This window comes from Tupaia chinensis, unplaced genomic scaffold, assembly GCF_000334495.1.
Source record: "Tupaia chinensis unplaced genomic scaffold, TupChi_1.0 Scaffold000425_1, whole genome shotgun sequence".
Classification (NCBI taxonomy): Eukaryota; Metazoa; Chordata; class Mammalia; order Scandentia; family Tupaiidae; genus Tupaia; species Tupaia belangeri.
In genome coordinates, this window is record NW_006159930.1 from 170,020 (window position 1) to 183,758 (window position 13,739).

A 13,739-nucleotide genomic window follows, 5' to 3' on the forward strand; every position below is an offset into this window, starting at 1 on the left:
TTAAATCTGCTGCTTTTCTTTTAAAAATGTATTTACTTTTCATACACTTCTACTAAAAAGAAAAAAGTACTGAGTATTGTCACAATTGTTTTAAAAAAGGGAGATAGATTAGACTTTCTGAAATGCTGAAATTATGTGGAAAACATTATCAAATACGAATTGGTGTTTAGCTCTCTGTGTATAGAAATTTGTGTTAATGGGCACTCCAAAATTATATGAAATTCTTAAATATCTATTATGTATTAGCATGATATTAGTCATTCCTGTAATGCTAAATAGTTCTAATGTAATCCTTCACAGAAATGATCAATTTGTCAATTTGAGGTTATGATAAAGTCAGATCGTGAACCATGGCCATTTTGTTTCATTGTCCAGAGTTAATTGCTTTATTCTGATGGTCTTTCTAAAACATTTTGTAATAAGCTACAATCCAAAAATTTTCTTTTAAGAAAATTAGTGAAAAGACTCTGATAAGTACACTTGAATGTAGGATTGGGATTACTTTGATATATTTCTGAACTTTCAGGATTTAAAAGGGAAGACTGAACCATAGTAACACTGCAAACTCAACAGATGAGAGATTAAAAAAATAATTATTATACAAAACTGAATTGGTGAAGCAGAATTTTATAACTTTTGACTGACACATTATGACTTTTTTCTATGCTTTATTTTTCAGATTTAAGGACTTTTTTTTTTTTTAGCTACTAAGAGCTTCAGCAATTAGTTAATTATTTTTCGAAAAAGAATTGAAACATAAACTTTTCTCACTTCCTGACCTCTCCAGAATAGGAGCACATTTGTGAGTATTATTATTTTGTGGCAGTAAGGTTATTTGTGTAAGTTAAATAATATCTGTTGCCTTGCATCAGAAATTGGAAACATTGGTTTTTGCCAGGACTTTGACTCGAATGTCATATCTGAAGATATAACCAGAAATATAAGGAACTAAGGTTGATCTCAAGAAAGCCAGCAGAAGCTCTTGGAAAGACTGCCTGGTACCATAAAGATTGCCAGTTCTGCCTGGCAAGTTAGTAAAGAATATCACTTCCTGACAGGCCTCAAAACTTCCAAGTACAGGTAGTTAGAGGCACAGTCAGATGGTGAATTCCTGACTTGGCTCAGTAATGTTGGGAGGCTTTGTAGAGTCTAATCTGAATTTCCTTATAAAAGGTTCCAGCAAAACCAGCTAAATTAATTAGTATTCTTATTGGGCTTTGGGCAAATAACCGATCAAATTGAGACTAAAAATTTTTTTCAAGTAAGTTAGCTTATGCTTTTCTTTGGTAAAAGGGGGAATTAAGAGGAAAAATAAAAGATTTCAGAAGAAAACTATAGTGCACTTGTTACTAGATTTTAGCTCCATCCACATTTTTTTTTTTGAGCTTTTAATATCTACCTACTATTTGGACAGATTCCTAACCTTTTTCCTGCTTTAAGTAAATTTTTCTTAACTTTTAAAAATTTTGATTCAATGAAGCTAAAACTGCTTTTCTTGAAATTAAAAATAATAATAGTAATAGCAAACTAAAGACCGTGCAGGAGAAGGGTAGACAATGGGAGGTGAAGGGAATAAAAGGAGGAAAAAAGGAAAACATTTAGCAAACACAAACATGGAAAATTGTCTACTGATAATAATATGTATGATAATACCTTTGACTAGACAGATAGGCAGTGTATTTGAGGTAGCGAAATTTATTTTGTATGTTGTAAAGATGCACAGTGATAAAATGTAAAAAAAAAGAAAAAGAAATAAAGTCATAATAAAAAACAATTGCTTTATCTATGCCCCACAAATTTGATGTTTTTGTTTTGTTTACTACAAGATACTTTCTAATGTCAGTCATTATTTCTTTGATCCAGGTGTTATTTAGGATTTTCTAGATATATAAAAAGATGATTTCTAATCTAATTTTGTTGTGATTAGAGAACAGATGCTTACTTTATGGCTTAATATATGTTCTTTCTTGGTGAATGCTTCATGGGCACTTGACGGAAAGTGTCTTCTGCTGTTGTTGGGTGTAGAATTTTATGAAACATCAATTGATTCAAGTTGGTTGATAATATGGGTCAAAAATTCTGTATCTTCACTGATTTTTTTGGATCTATTTATCTTATAAATTACTTAGAGAGAAGCATTATAATTTTCAAATTTAACTGAGGTCTTGTTGCTTTTTTTTTATTTGGAGAGGCTTTTGTTATACGGCGCATGCGCTCACTAGAAAGACAGAGAGACAGAAAGTGAGAAATCACCCCCCAGGGGGGATGGCCATGCCGCAATCCCTTCTCCTCCGTTCTCCTCTCGGGATCTTGGCATGCATGCACACGTGCCCGGCGTGAGTTTAAGCCACTGGGTCTGGGACTCAAACCATGGTCGACTACATGGGAGTCCAGCGACATAGCCATTATGCTAACTGCTGGTCCCCCTTTTTTTTTAAAAGAAGTTTTTGCTATAGGACGCATGCACTCACCAGAAAGACAGACAGAGAGAGAGAGAGAGAGAAAGCGAGAAATCACCCCTGGGTTGGGGGGGGGGGGGGCCACGCTGCAATCCCTTCTCCTCCATTCTCCTCTCGGGATCCTGGGCACACATGCACATGCGCCTAGTGTGAGTTTAAGCCACCGGGTCTGGGACTCGAACTGCAGTTGACTACATGGGAGTCCAGCGACATAGCCATTATGCCAACTGCTGGTCCCCTGAGGTCTTGTTATTTTTTCTTTCATTTTACAGTTGGTGTTTGTTTCATGTATTTTAGAGCTCTGTTATTATATACCTATACATTTAAAAACATATCTTCTTGACCCTTTTATCCTAATAGAAAGTTCATCTTTATCATCGGTAAAGTATTTTCTAAAGCCTACTTTATAATACCTAAGTCCTGGACTCAACCTAGGTATCAAACACCGATGGGTGGATTGGAAAAATGAGGCACATATTTACAATGGAATTCTAGCCGGCCATAAAGAATGACAAACTCCTCTCATTTGACACAAGTGGATGAACCTAGAAGATAGAATGCTAAAGGGAACCAGCAGTTAGCGTAATGGCTATGTCGCTGGACTCCCACGTAGTCGACCGTGGTTCGTGTCCCGGACCCGGTGGCTTAAAACTCACGCCGGGCGCGTGGGCGTGCGGGTGGATTGGAAAAATGAGGCACATATTTACAATGGAATTCTAGCCGGCCATAAAGAATGACAAACTCCTCTCATTTGACACAAGTGGATGAACCTAGAAGATAGAATGCTAAGTGAGATAGGCCAGACTATGAGAGGCAAATACTGTATGCGCCCTATTAACAAATACTGAAGTCTGCACTCTCTGGTGAAAAGCGAAGGACTTGAAAACATAGATGCATAGAGAGTGATGGTAGATATCAGAACCTGTGTTGGGTGGGAAGAAGGGTATTTGGAAGGAAGTTAATGACAGATACAAGAATGCATATAAATAAGAGGAAGAGCTTTTGGAAAAGTATAGCACAGTAGAGTTAAAAAATGTGGACAATTCAAAACATACTTAAAAAAATGCTAGTAGAACTATTATCAAATGGGTACAATGTAATTCTCGGTGTTGAAAATAAATGTGTGTATCTTCAGTTTGATTATTACACACTATATTCATGCTTTAACCATACTATACCCCGAAAAGATGTACATTAGATTTTTGTAAACCAGAAACACATTTTTTTTTAGAGGTTTTTGCTATAGGGTGCGTGTGCACGCCGGAAAGACAGAGACAGGAAGTGAGAAATCACCCCCCCAGGTGGGGATGGCCAGGCCACAATCCCTTCTCCTCCATTCTCCTCTCAGGATCTTGGGCACACATGCACACGTGCCCGACATGAGTTTAAGCCACCAGGTCTGGGACTCGAACTACGGTCTGCTAAGTGTGAGTCCAGCAACATAGCCATTACACCAAATGCTCATCCCCAGAAACACAACATTTTTAAAAATGAAAATAAATCCTTTTCCCATTTTAAAAAGAATGTGTCTTCTTATTATTGAATTCTAAGATGCTTTGATGTATTCTAAACTTGAGTCTGTTAACAAATACATGTTTGCAAATATTTTCTTCCATATTGTGGTTCGTCTTTTCATATTCTTAAATATCTTTTTTTAAAAATTATTGCCAGAAGGCATGTACATTGACCAAAGACAGAGAAAGAGAATGCCTAAATGGGGCATAGTCATGCTGTAATTTTCTTTCCTCCACTTCTCCACCTCATCAGGGCGTGAGGCATGCACACACATTTGCCTAGGATGTTTGTTTGCTTCTTTTTTAAGCTCCTGGGGCCAGGATTTAAATTGTGGTCAGCCAACGAGGATCCTGCTTCCTATGCGCGAGGGTTAACCACTGTGCAATGGGGCTGGCTCCTGAACAGTCTATTATTACTATTTTACAGTTAATCACTTCATATCATTACAGCATACAAAATGAGTTTTCTCATCAAGAATATAGAATTCTAGGGCCATACATACTATCGTAGCTAAAGTATTTAATTTTGGTGAAGTTCAGTTTATTCATTTGTTCATGCTTTCTATGTCTAATATAAGCATCTTTACCCAGCCTAAGATTACAAATTTTTTCTTCTACTTGTGTTCTTTTTTGAAGAGTTTTGCCATTTTAGAATTTTATTTTAGGCCTATGATTCATTTTGAATTAATTTGTGTGAGTTCATTTTTTTTTTTCCTTTGCATCTGGGCATTTGACTGTTCTGGCACTATTTGAAAAGACTATCTTTTCCCCCATCAAATTGCCATAGTACCTTGGAAAAAAATCAATCGACTGACTACACATGTGCAGGACTATTTTGGATACTCCACTATTTTGGATACTCTGTTCTACTGAGGTATTTGTGTATCCATATGGCAATACCATACTGTCTTGATTACTGTAGTTTTATAGTACATCTTGAAATCAGATACCTAAGTCTTCCAATTTTGTTTTCTTTTTCGAAATTGTTTTGGCTATGATAGATCTTAAAATTTTCATGTAAACTTTATAAGTAGTCTATCAATATCTAAAATACACACACACAAACACACACATACTAGGATTTTGATGGGGATTGCATTGAAACTATAGCTCAATTTTTGGATAATTGACACGTTAACAACACTAAGCTGTCCAATTCACTAATATAGTTTATCTTTCTACTTATTTATATCTTTTCTAAACTCATCATTTTTCTTGTGGTGCCAGCACTATTTTCCCAGATTTGCACTATTTTGTCAGATTTATTATTAAGTATTTCATGTTTCTTTAATGCTGCTATAAAGGATTAGTTTACAGAAGAAAATGGTAATGTTTTTGTTCTGTTTTGTTTTAAGACAGGGTCTCACTGCAGGCTCCTGCCTTAGCTCCTCCTGGCATTACAGATGTGCACTACCACACCCCATCCTTTTTCAGACCAGCCTACACTCTTCCTTTCAGCGTCACTGGGACTACAGATGCACACCTTTGTGTCTAGTCTTTAGGGTGAATGAAGAATCAATTCCAGGCCTCCTATGTGGTCCCAGCCTGCAGAACACAGCATCTTATTAGTTCGTACCACCATAGCTGGGAAAGTAATTGTATTTTATACATACCATTTTCCCCAGAATCCCACTGTGCACCAATTTTTACAGTGGGGGCTCTGCTATTGGACATAAATATCTCCAAACTCTAAGACTACCAGTTTGGAGATGCAGCAGAACAGTTTCGAAGAGCTTAGATTCTAGAGTCAAACTGCCTGGGTTTGAAGCCTCACCTCTACCACTTACTAGCTTTATAACCCTGAATTCTTCAGGGTACAGCTTCCTCATCTGTTGAATGGACATAACAGTAATAAACATCTACCTCCTAGAGCTGTTAAAAGAATTCAATGAACAATGTCAAACAATTGTCAAAACCAGAAATAGCTCAAAACATGTTAGCTTTTCTTGTTTCTAGCTGTGTGAGGTTGGGCAAGCTAATTTTGATAAGCTTCTGTCTCACATTTATATTTTTAATTTAAAAATTTAAAATTTATTTATTATCATAATCTTGTTTATATTACATCGAAACATGTACGTAAAAAGACCTTTACCCTGAGAAGTACTTCTCAGACCAGTTCAATTGAGAACACTGTACAGGTCATCATCAACAGGTAATAAACCATTTCTGTGTCCCACCAATGCCATGCCTCTCTATTTGTTCTCTGCTATTCTTTTCCATACTCTTCCCTTCTCCTGCCTCGTTCCACACTGTCTTCAGCATTGCTAACCTCTTTTCACTGCTTTTATGCCCTCTAATATTTCACTTTATCTCCACATTTAAAAGTTAGGGATAATCATAGTGTTAATAGGATTGTGTTAAGGATTAAATTAAAATAAAAGCTTTAAAACAGCACACAATGCTTGGCACATAATAAGCCTTATTAATGTTGGCTATTAATAATATTTATATTGTTACAGTGTTTGATATATGTAGACATCAAGCAAATGAATATTTAAAATAAAATACCCATTGAATAATGGAAACTACCCTTGCAGAAAAGCTTGTAGGGGAAATATAAATGCCATGGAAGTGGCTGCTACTCACAGACCGACTTACTGAAAACTGGCCATTTTTAGCCATTGATGCTAAATGGTATTTTTTGGTCATTCAGAATATTCCCTGTTCCACTATGTTATTTCTAAACCTCATTGCAGATGCTGGTGTTCAAGCTTCAAACAACAATCAATTTATTTATTGTAATGACTTCTAGTTACATACACCCAATTACCACTGTCATTAAGAAAGCAGTAACTGCCGATATTGAGTAGCAATGTGACATTCTGCATTCAATGTGTGTAGCTTCAAAGCATGACCTTCTTACCCAGGAAAAAAAAATTAAAACACTGTGGCTGTATCTTTGGCCTTCAATTTTTCTCCTACTTTTTATAAAACGAAACAGTGGAAAAAATTCTGTCAATTTACTAACGTTGGACAAGAGAGAGAGGGGAGGTTCTAGAAGATACAAGTACTGATTGAGGATTTCAGGTGAGGGCATAATGTTGTCATAGATGTTGTTTGGGCCTGCTTCTCTATTGCTCCCATCTGAGTATCATACTGGGTAATTTATAAAGAATAGAGGTTTATATAGCTCACAGTTTTGAAGGACCAAGGTCAAGAGGCTGAATTGGATGAGGGTCTTCTTATTGGTGGGGACTCCTCAGAATCCTGTGTGATACAGAGCATCACATGGGGAAAGGTTTGTCTGTGTCCACGTCTCTTCTCTGATCTTGTTCCCTCTTATAAAGCCAACAGGATCCATGGGGGTCACATTCTGAGTGGTGCAGAACACCACATGGGGCATAATTTACGTGTCTGCATCTTTGTTTCTGCTCTGATCTCTTTCTTATAAAACCACCAGCATTCAGCGGACCCCACTAGGCTGACCTTATCTAATCCTAATCACCTCCTGAAGTTCTCACCTTTCAACACCCTTTTAATGCCATCACAATCAAATTTCAACACAGAAATTTTTGGGAGATACACTCAAATCATAACAGATGGCAACATAATCTCTAGAGAAATTAGTCCATTTAAATGCATAAACATTTATTCAGTATGTTTAACAGAGCTAGCTAGATACCGTACAAACTACAGGAAATTATGATTCAGTGAGATATACTAAAATACGGTGGACCCAGACTTCAGCCTCAGGTTTGAAGGTCTAGCTATGTTGTGAGACTTATAAAGCTGTGTGTCTGCCTGAGTCATCTGTCCTCTTTTTTCATGTTCTTCATCTACAAAATATAGGGCCAGTACGGGGGAACTTAATAATCTAGATTTTATTCTTTGGTTTTGAGATCCATTTTCTCCTTTCAATCTTTAAGCATTCTAGTTAGAAGAAAAGAAACCTGCCTGGAAAAGGTAAATGACTGTACTAAGTGTTATTTGAGTAGATTAATAACCTCAAGGTGGTAGAATTCTACATTATAAAAAATTAATATTTAAGGCTATTTTCTCATATGTAAAAATAGAATATAATTATTCTATAGTGTGTAGAAGGAGTAAGGTATATTTTTCAAATGCTTGGAATATTGAAGATCTTGAAAGTTAGTTGCTTGTCCTTTTAGATGTATTGTCTACTTAACCCTTCTAAGATTTGATGTTTTGACATAGTAAGAAAACCATGCCTTGAAGATATTCGGATCATAAATCTGCCATAGTGGGATAATGATCCAAATCAGTTGTACTGTTTTCAAGAGACCAAATTACCTATTAAAAAAAAAAGTTTATTTCTTTTTCAGAGAGAGAGAGAGACAGAGACAGCACCTTCAAGAGAGTCTCACCTGCTGGATCTCCTCCCAGCATTTCCAGACAGCTAGGATTGTGGGCACAGGCCCTCCTGCCGTAGATACATTGACCATGGAACTTAACTCTAATCTTCCATATGGTTTCCAATATTGCACAGCCTTGCGCTACCACTGTACCAGCATGGTTGGTCTTCTATTATTTCTTAATACAAACAATTTGTCCAATTTAATCAGCACCAAATCACCCATTGCATTTGTGTTTCTCTTTCTTAATTGTTTCAGTCATAGGCCAAGACCCAACTTGATAACTATTCTGTATTGAGATTATAGTTTTAAAATCATACTGACCTGTGTTTAAATCTCATCTCTGCCATCTACACAACTGTGTGACGTACATAAACACTTATTTTTTGTACACCTCAATTTTCCTATCTGTAAAATGGGAATGACCCAATTTCCCAATTTTATAGGTTTTCTTTTTTTTTTGTTTTTTTGGTGACTTTAAGGGGTCAGGAAGGTAAAGTACTTAGACAAATGCCAGACATAAAATCATTGTCTCTAAATAATAGCTATTGTTAGGTTTGCTTCATAGCCCATGAAGTAGAGGCAAGGTTTTTGAAAACTGCTCTTTCATCATATCTCATTTCACTGGCTATAACACTGGATTTTTCAAGTAGCTGAAGTGAAAGTAACCTGAATGAACGACCCTGTAATTCCAACAATATGAGGATGGTTATATCTATATAATAGGACATTTTCCTACTGTAACAATAATGCATTGCTATGGAATTTAGATATAATGAAAATTGAAAGAGGAAGGCAGCAAAAATGTATACATCATATGGTTTCAAATATATAAAATATGCATAGAAGAGGTGGTGCCAGGCTAGAAGCAATATGGTAGCCAAGCACAAGACCAAGTTGTCCAAGAACCTGCTGTGCATGAAGTTCATGTAAAGGGGACTGAACTCAGAAACCAAAAATCTACGTAAGAACAAAAGAAAATGATCAGTGAAGAACACTGATATTTGTATTTGCCAGAGCTCAAAGAGAAAGAGAGTTTCATGGGACCAGCAGGTGGCAGGGTGGTTAAGGTGCTAGACACTCCCACATGGGCAATCATAGTTCAAATCCTGAACCTAGGGGCTTGCTTTCTCACTTTCCCTCTCGCTCTCACTCTCTCTCTTTGTGTATCTCTCTCAGGTTGAATTAAAATAAATGAATAAATAAGTAAAATCAAGTAAATTAGTTTTTAAAAAAAGAAAGTTTCACAACAGAAGAGTAGAGCTTCTTGTTATGTGAAGATCTTCTTTATGGAAGAATGTCATTCAGAGGATTTAATCCTGAGGTCGAGAAGTTAATGCGGCAGGTGCAGGCCAACATCAAAGATGACGAGGCTGGGAACCAGCAGTTAGCGTAATGACTATGTCGCTGCACTCCCACGTAGTCGACCGTGGTTCGTGTCCCAGACCCAGTGGCTTAAAACTCATGCCGGGCGCGTGTGCGTGCGTGCCCAAGATCCCGAGAGGAGAATGGAGGAGAAGGGATTGTGATGTGACCATCCCCCCTGGGGGGTGATTTCTCGCTTTCTGTCTCTATGTCTCTCTCTGTCTGTCTGGCGAGCGCACGCGCCCTACAGTGAAAATCTCTCCAAAAAAAAAAAAAGATGACGAGGCTGAAACAGTGGAGCTTGATTTGTCAGATGAAGAAATGGCTAGGAGACGAGACCTTGATGGGGACAACTGGAAAAAAATACTGCCGAGAAGAAAGACCGGACCAATTATGAAGATGATGAAAATGGAGACATAAAACCAGTTAAATAAAAAAGATGTTCTTAAAACCCGAAGATTAAAATGGATGCCTTAAGACATGGCTCAGGGATGCCTTGTGAAAGCAGCTTATTTTGCAGATCACGCTGATGGTGTCTCTTTAATTATTAGCACTGTAATGTTTATTTGGAAAAAAAAAAGAAAAGAAAAAGTATGATTTTGGAAACAGGCTGTTTTTGAAACAGATGTGTAATGGATGTTATACATCCTTTGTGTAATGGTATTCAGCAAGAGTGGATTTTCAGCCCTTGGCTTTCAAATGTACATAGATACAGGGTTGCTTTCTAAAGATTTTTTGACCTCACATTTTTTTTTTTTAATACAACCATCATCCTTGAATAGGCTCATGCAAATTAATGGCCATGTTTAAGTTACCCTTATGTTTATATTTCACTTTAATTGTTAATCATGCCAAGCCAACTCATACGTACAGTTTGGAATCAAACATCGTAAGAATTTATTATATGTAAATATATCAAAAACAAACCTGCTTCTCCAGCCTTATTATTTGGATGCTATCTTGTCATTGTCAGTTATGGTACTTTGGTTTTCATTTAAAACATTTACTTAATAAAAAAATAAAGTTCTATAATAAAAAATATGCACAGAACGAAAGATTGAAAACGAATGATGTGAAAGGTTTAAAGCAGGCGAGAGTGGCAACATATTAGCTTCCTTCTCCTGAAAGTAATTTTCAAAATATGAATTTTTTTACCTTTAAAAATATGGGCAATTTCCCCAAAACTTCTACTTTTCAAGATTTTCTATTTTTTTCTTTGGTCTTTTGCTACAGGGTACATATGCTTATGCTCGCTGGAGGGAGACAGGGTTGGGGGAGTAAAAAGTTACCCTCCAGAAAGAATGGTCAAGCCACAGTCTCTTCCCCTCCCCCTTTCTCTTGGAATTTTGGGCATGCACGCACACCTGCCCAGTGTGATTTTCAAACTGCTGGGTCCAGGACTTGAACTGCACAGCCAGCCATGTGAGATCCAGCACCTTAACCACCACACTACCTGCTTGCTCATCAGGATTTTCTGTTTTTTGACACAACGAACATATACTAAACATATTACAACATAAAATACTTCATCTATTTGGACACAGAATAAATAAGAAATGTGTATATATCAACTGTTGAAGAAGAAGCCTAGTGAAGAAAATACTCTTTTCTTTTTCTTCTCTTCTTCTCTCCTTCTCCTTCTGCTTTTTCAGCAATACCTCTTTTTGACAGGGTCATGCTACTCAGTAATCAGTTTTAACTTGATGATTTTTTTTTTTAAGTTTTTGCTATAGGACACGTGTACTCACCAGAGAAACAGAGAGACAGAAAGTGAGAAAATACCCTGGGAGGATGGCCGCACTTCAATCCCTTCTCCTCCACCCTCTCCTCTCGGGATTTTGGGCATGCACGTACATGTGCCCAGAGTGAGTTTCAAGCTACCAGCTCTGGGACTCAAACCACATTTGACTACATGGGAGCAACATAACTATTACGCCACCTGTTGGTCCTATTAACTTGGTAAATATTTATCAGTTTCTTTCATAATCATTTCAATTCTTTTTTTGTTTTTCTTTTCTTCTCCTGGTCATGATTTTAAATTTAATTTAAATGCCTATGCTATGTACAGTTAAGCATGAGGAAGGAGAAAGAAGAGAACATGGAAAGGAAGAAGGCAGGTAGGGAGGAAAGGGGGAAGGGATAGAGGGAAACCAGGGAGGAGTAGGGGGAAAGAAAGGGAAGGGCAGAGGAGAATTGAAACAAAAGGGAAGGGAAGGAAAAACAGGGAGGGAGAGACAGAAGACTAGAAGGAAGAGAAGAAAAGAAAGAAGGAAAGCAAGGCAGAGGAATTTAAGGCTGGAAAGTTCTTATAAATATCTTGTGTGGAAGGATCCATAATCCCAATTTTAAGATGAATACATAGAGGTAAGGAGAAATAATTGATCTATACAGCAATCATAGTTAGTAAATGTTAGAACTAGGATTCTAATTAGAATATTTTTGAATTTAAAAGTAGCTCTTTATTTTATCCTCAAGACATTCTGGAGGGGCTGAGAAGTGGTGGCGTCATCTCACATGACCAACCACTGTTCAAGTCCCAGACATGGCGGCTTGCTTTCTTGCTTTTTTTCTCTCTCTCCCTGATCAAATTAAAAATAAATAAATAAATAAATAAATAAATAAGGAAAAGGAATTAAATAAATAATTCTTTAAAAAAAATTTAAAAAAAAGACACTTTGGAACTTATACTCCAACTCGGTTAGAGTAACTATTATCAAAATTACCTTTGCACGGTAAACAACTAGAAAGTGACAATACTTGAAGCAGTTGGTTTCACACATTGAAATAGGCAACTCAGAATCTGATCTCTGAGAAAAAGGAAACAAATTAGATGAAAACTGCATTTGCTTTATGCCTGGAGACACTTTTAGGATGACAGTAGAATAGGGAACTCAAGCAGAACATGGCAAGGAGTTGAGAGGAGTTCAGCGAGACTGAGACATCCTGAAGTAGCAGGACTTAATTCTAGAGAAGAGGTTGGTATAGAGAGAGAAGTCTGTAGAAATGTATATACTGATATGGTCATATCATTTTTGTCTGTGTCTCTTTTTACAGATTTTTAGCTTAAAGTCTGGTTTGTCTGATAGTAGTATAAAACTCCTGGTTTGAGGAGGTTTTTTGCAGGAGAGAGTTTCCATTTTCATGAGATGATGTTTTTCCATCTTTCACTCTTTGTGTGTGTCTTTCCCAGTGAGGTATGTTTCTCACGGACAGCACACAACGAGCTCTTGGTTTCTGTTGCTTTGTTTTAATCCACTCATCAGATGTTTGTTTCGACTGGGGAGTTTAATTAATCAATGATATTACTGATATGTACATATTTACAGTCATTGTTTTTTGATTGATTTCTGATTGTTTTGTGTTTGTTTATTTTTTTCTTCTACCAAATCTCCAGTGAAAGAAGGTTACCTGTTGGGATCTTACTTTGAGAATCAATATTCTGACTCATAAGGAAGGAAGGATGTGCACTGTGCTCAGTCCCTGGAATTGGGACAGGCTTCTGTTCTCACAAACACCTAAGTTCCCAGGCTGGCTCCATGGCATAGCAGTTAAAGCAACCAGAACCCATATGGCTGACCACATAGTTCAAGTCCTGGACCCAGCTTGAGACACGCTGGGTGCATGTCTGTGCATGCTCGAAATTCTAAAAGGAGAAAGAGATGGAGGAGAAAGGCATGACCATTCCCCATGGGGTGGAAGGCTTCCCCCTCTCTCACCCTCTCTCCCAAGTGAGTACCTAGCCCTTTAGCGATCAACAAACACAGAAACAAAAGTCCCCAATGCCAGCCATGTGTGCTATCTCCCTTCAGCCAATGACTGCCAGCAGAATGCAGTCACACCAGGGTTTTCCCATGGCTCTGAGGCCTTAGGCTCCTCAGCCTGGGAGGGAAACAGCTTGCCCTGCAATGTCTTAGGAAAAGGGAATCTCTCAGGCAAGAGTACAAGACGACAACAGCACCTATAGAAAGACGTTTAACTGTGGACTCAAAGAATGTCACTGCCTCATTGGTAGAACACTCGCCGGACAGGAACAGCTCACTAGAGAGCCAGTTTCCCTGGCTTATTTCCAACTGTACAGGAAAGGGCCT

At 37.5% G+C, this 13,739-nt stretch overlaps 1 pseudogene; it reads left to right on the forward strand.

Moving 5' to 3' along the window:
- The first annotated feature begins 9,159 nt into the window (after positions 1–9,159).
- LOC102486483 (M-phase phosphoprotein 6-like) lies at positions 9,160–10,114 on the forward strand (annotated as a pseudogene).
- The last annotated feature ends 3,625 nt before the right edge of the window (positions 10,115–13,739 follow it).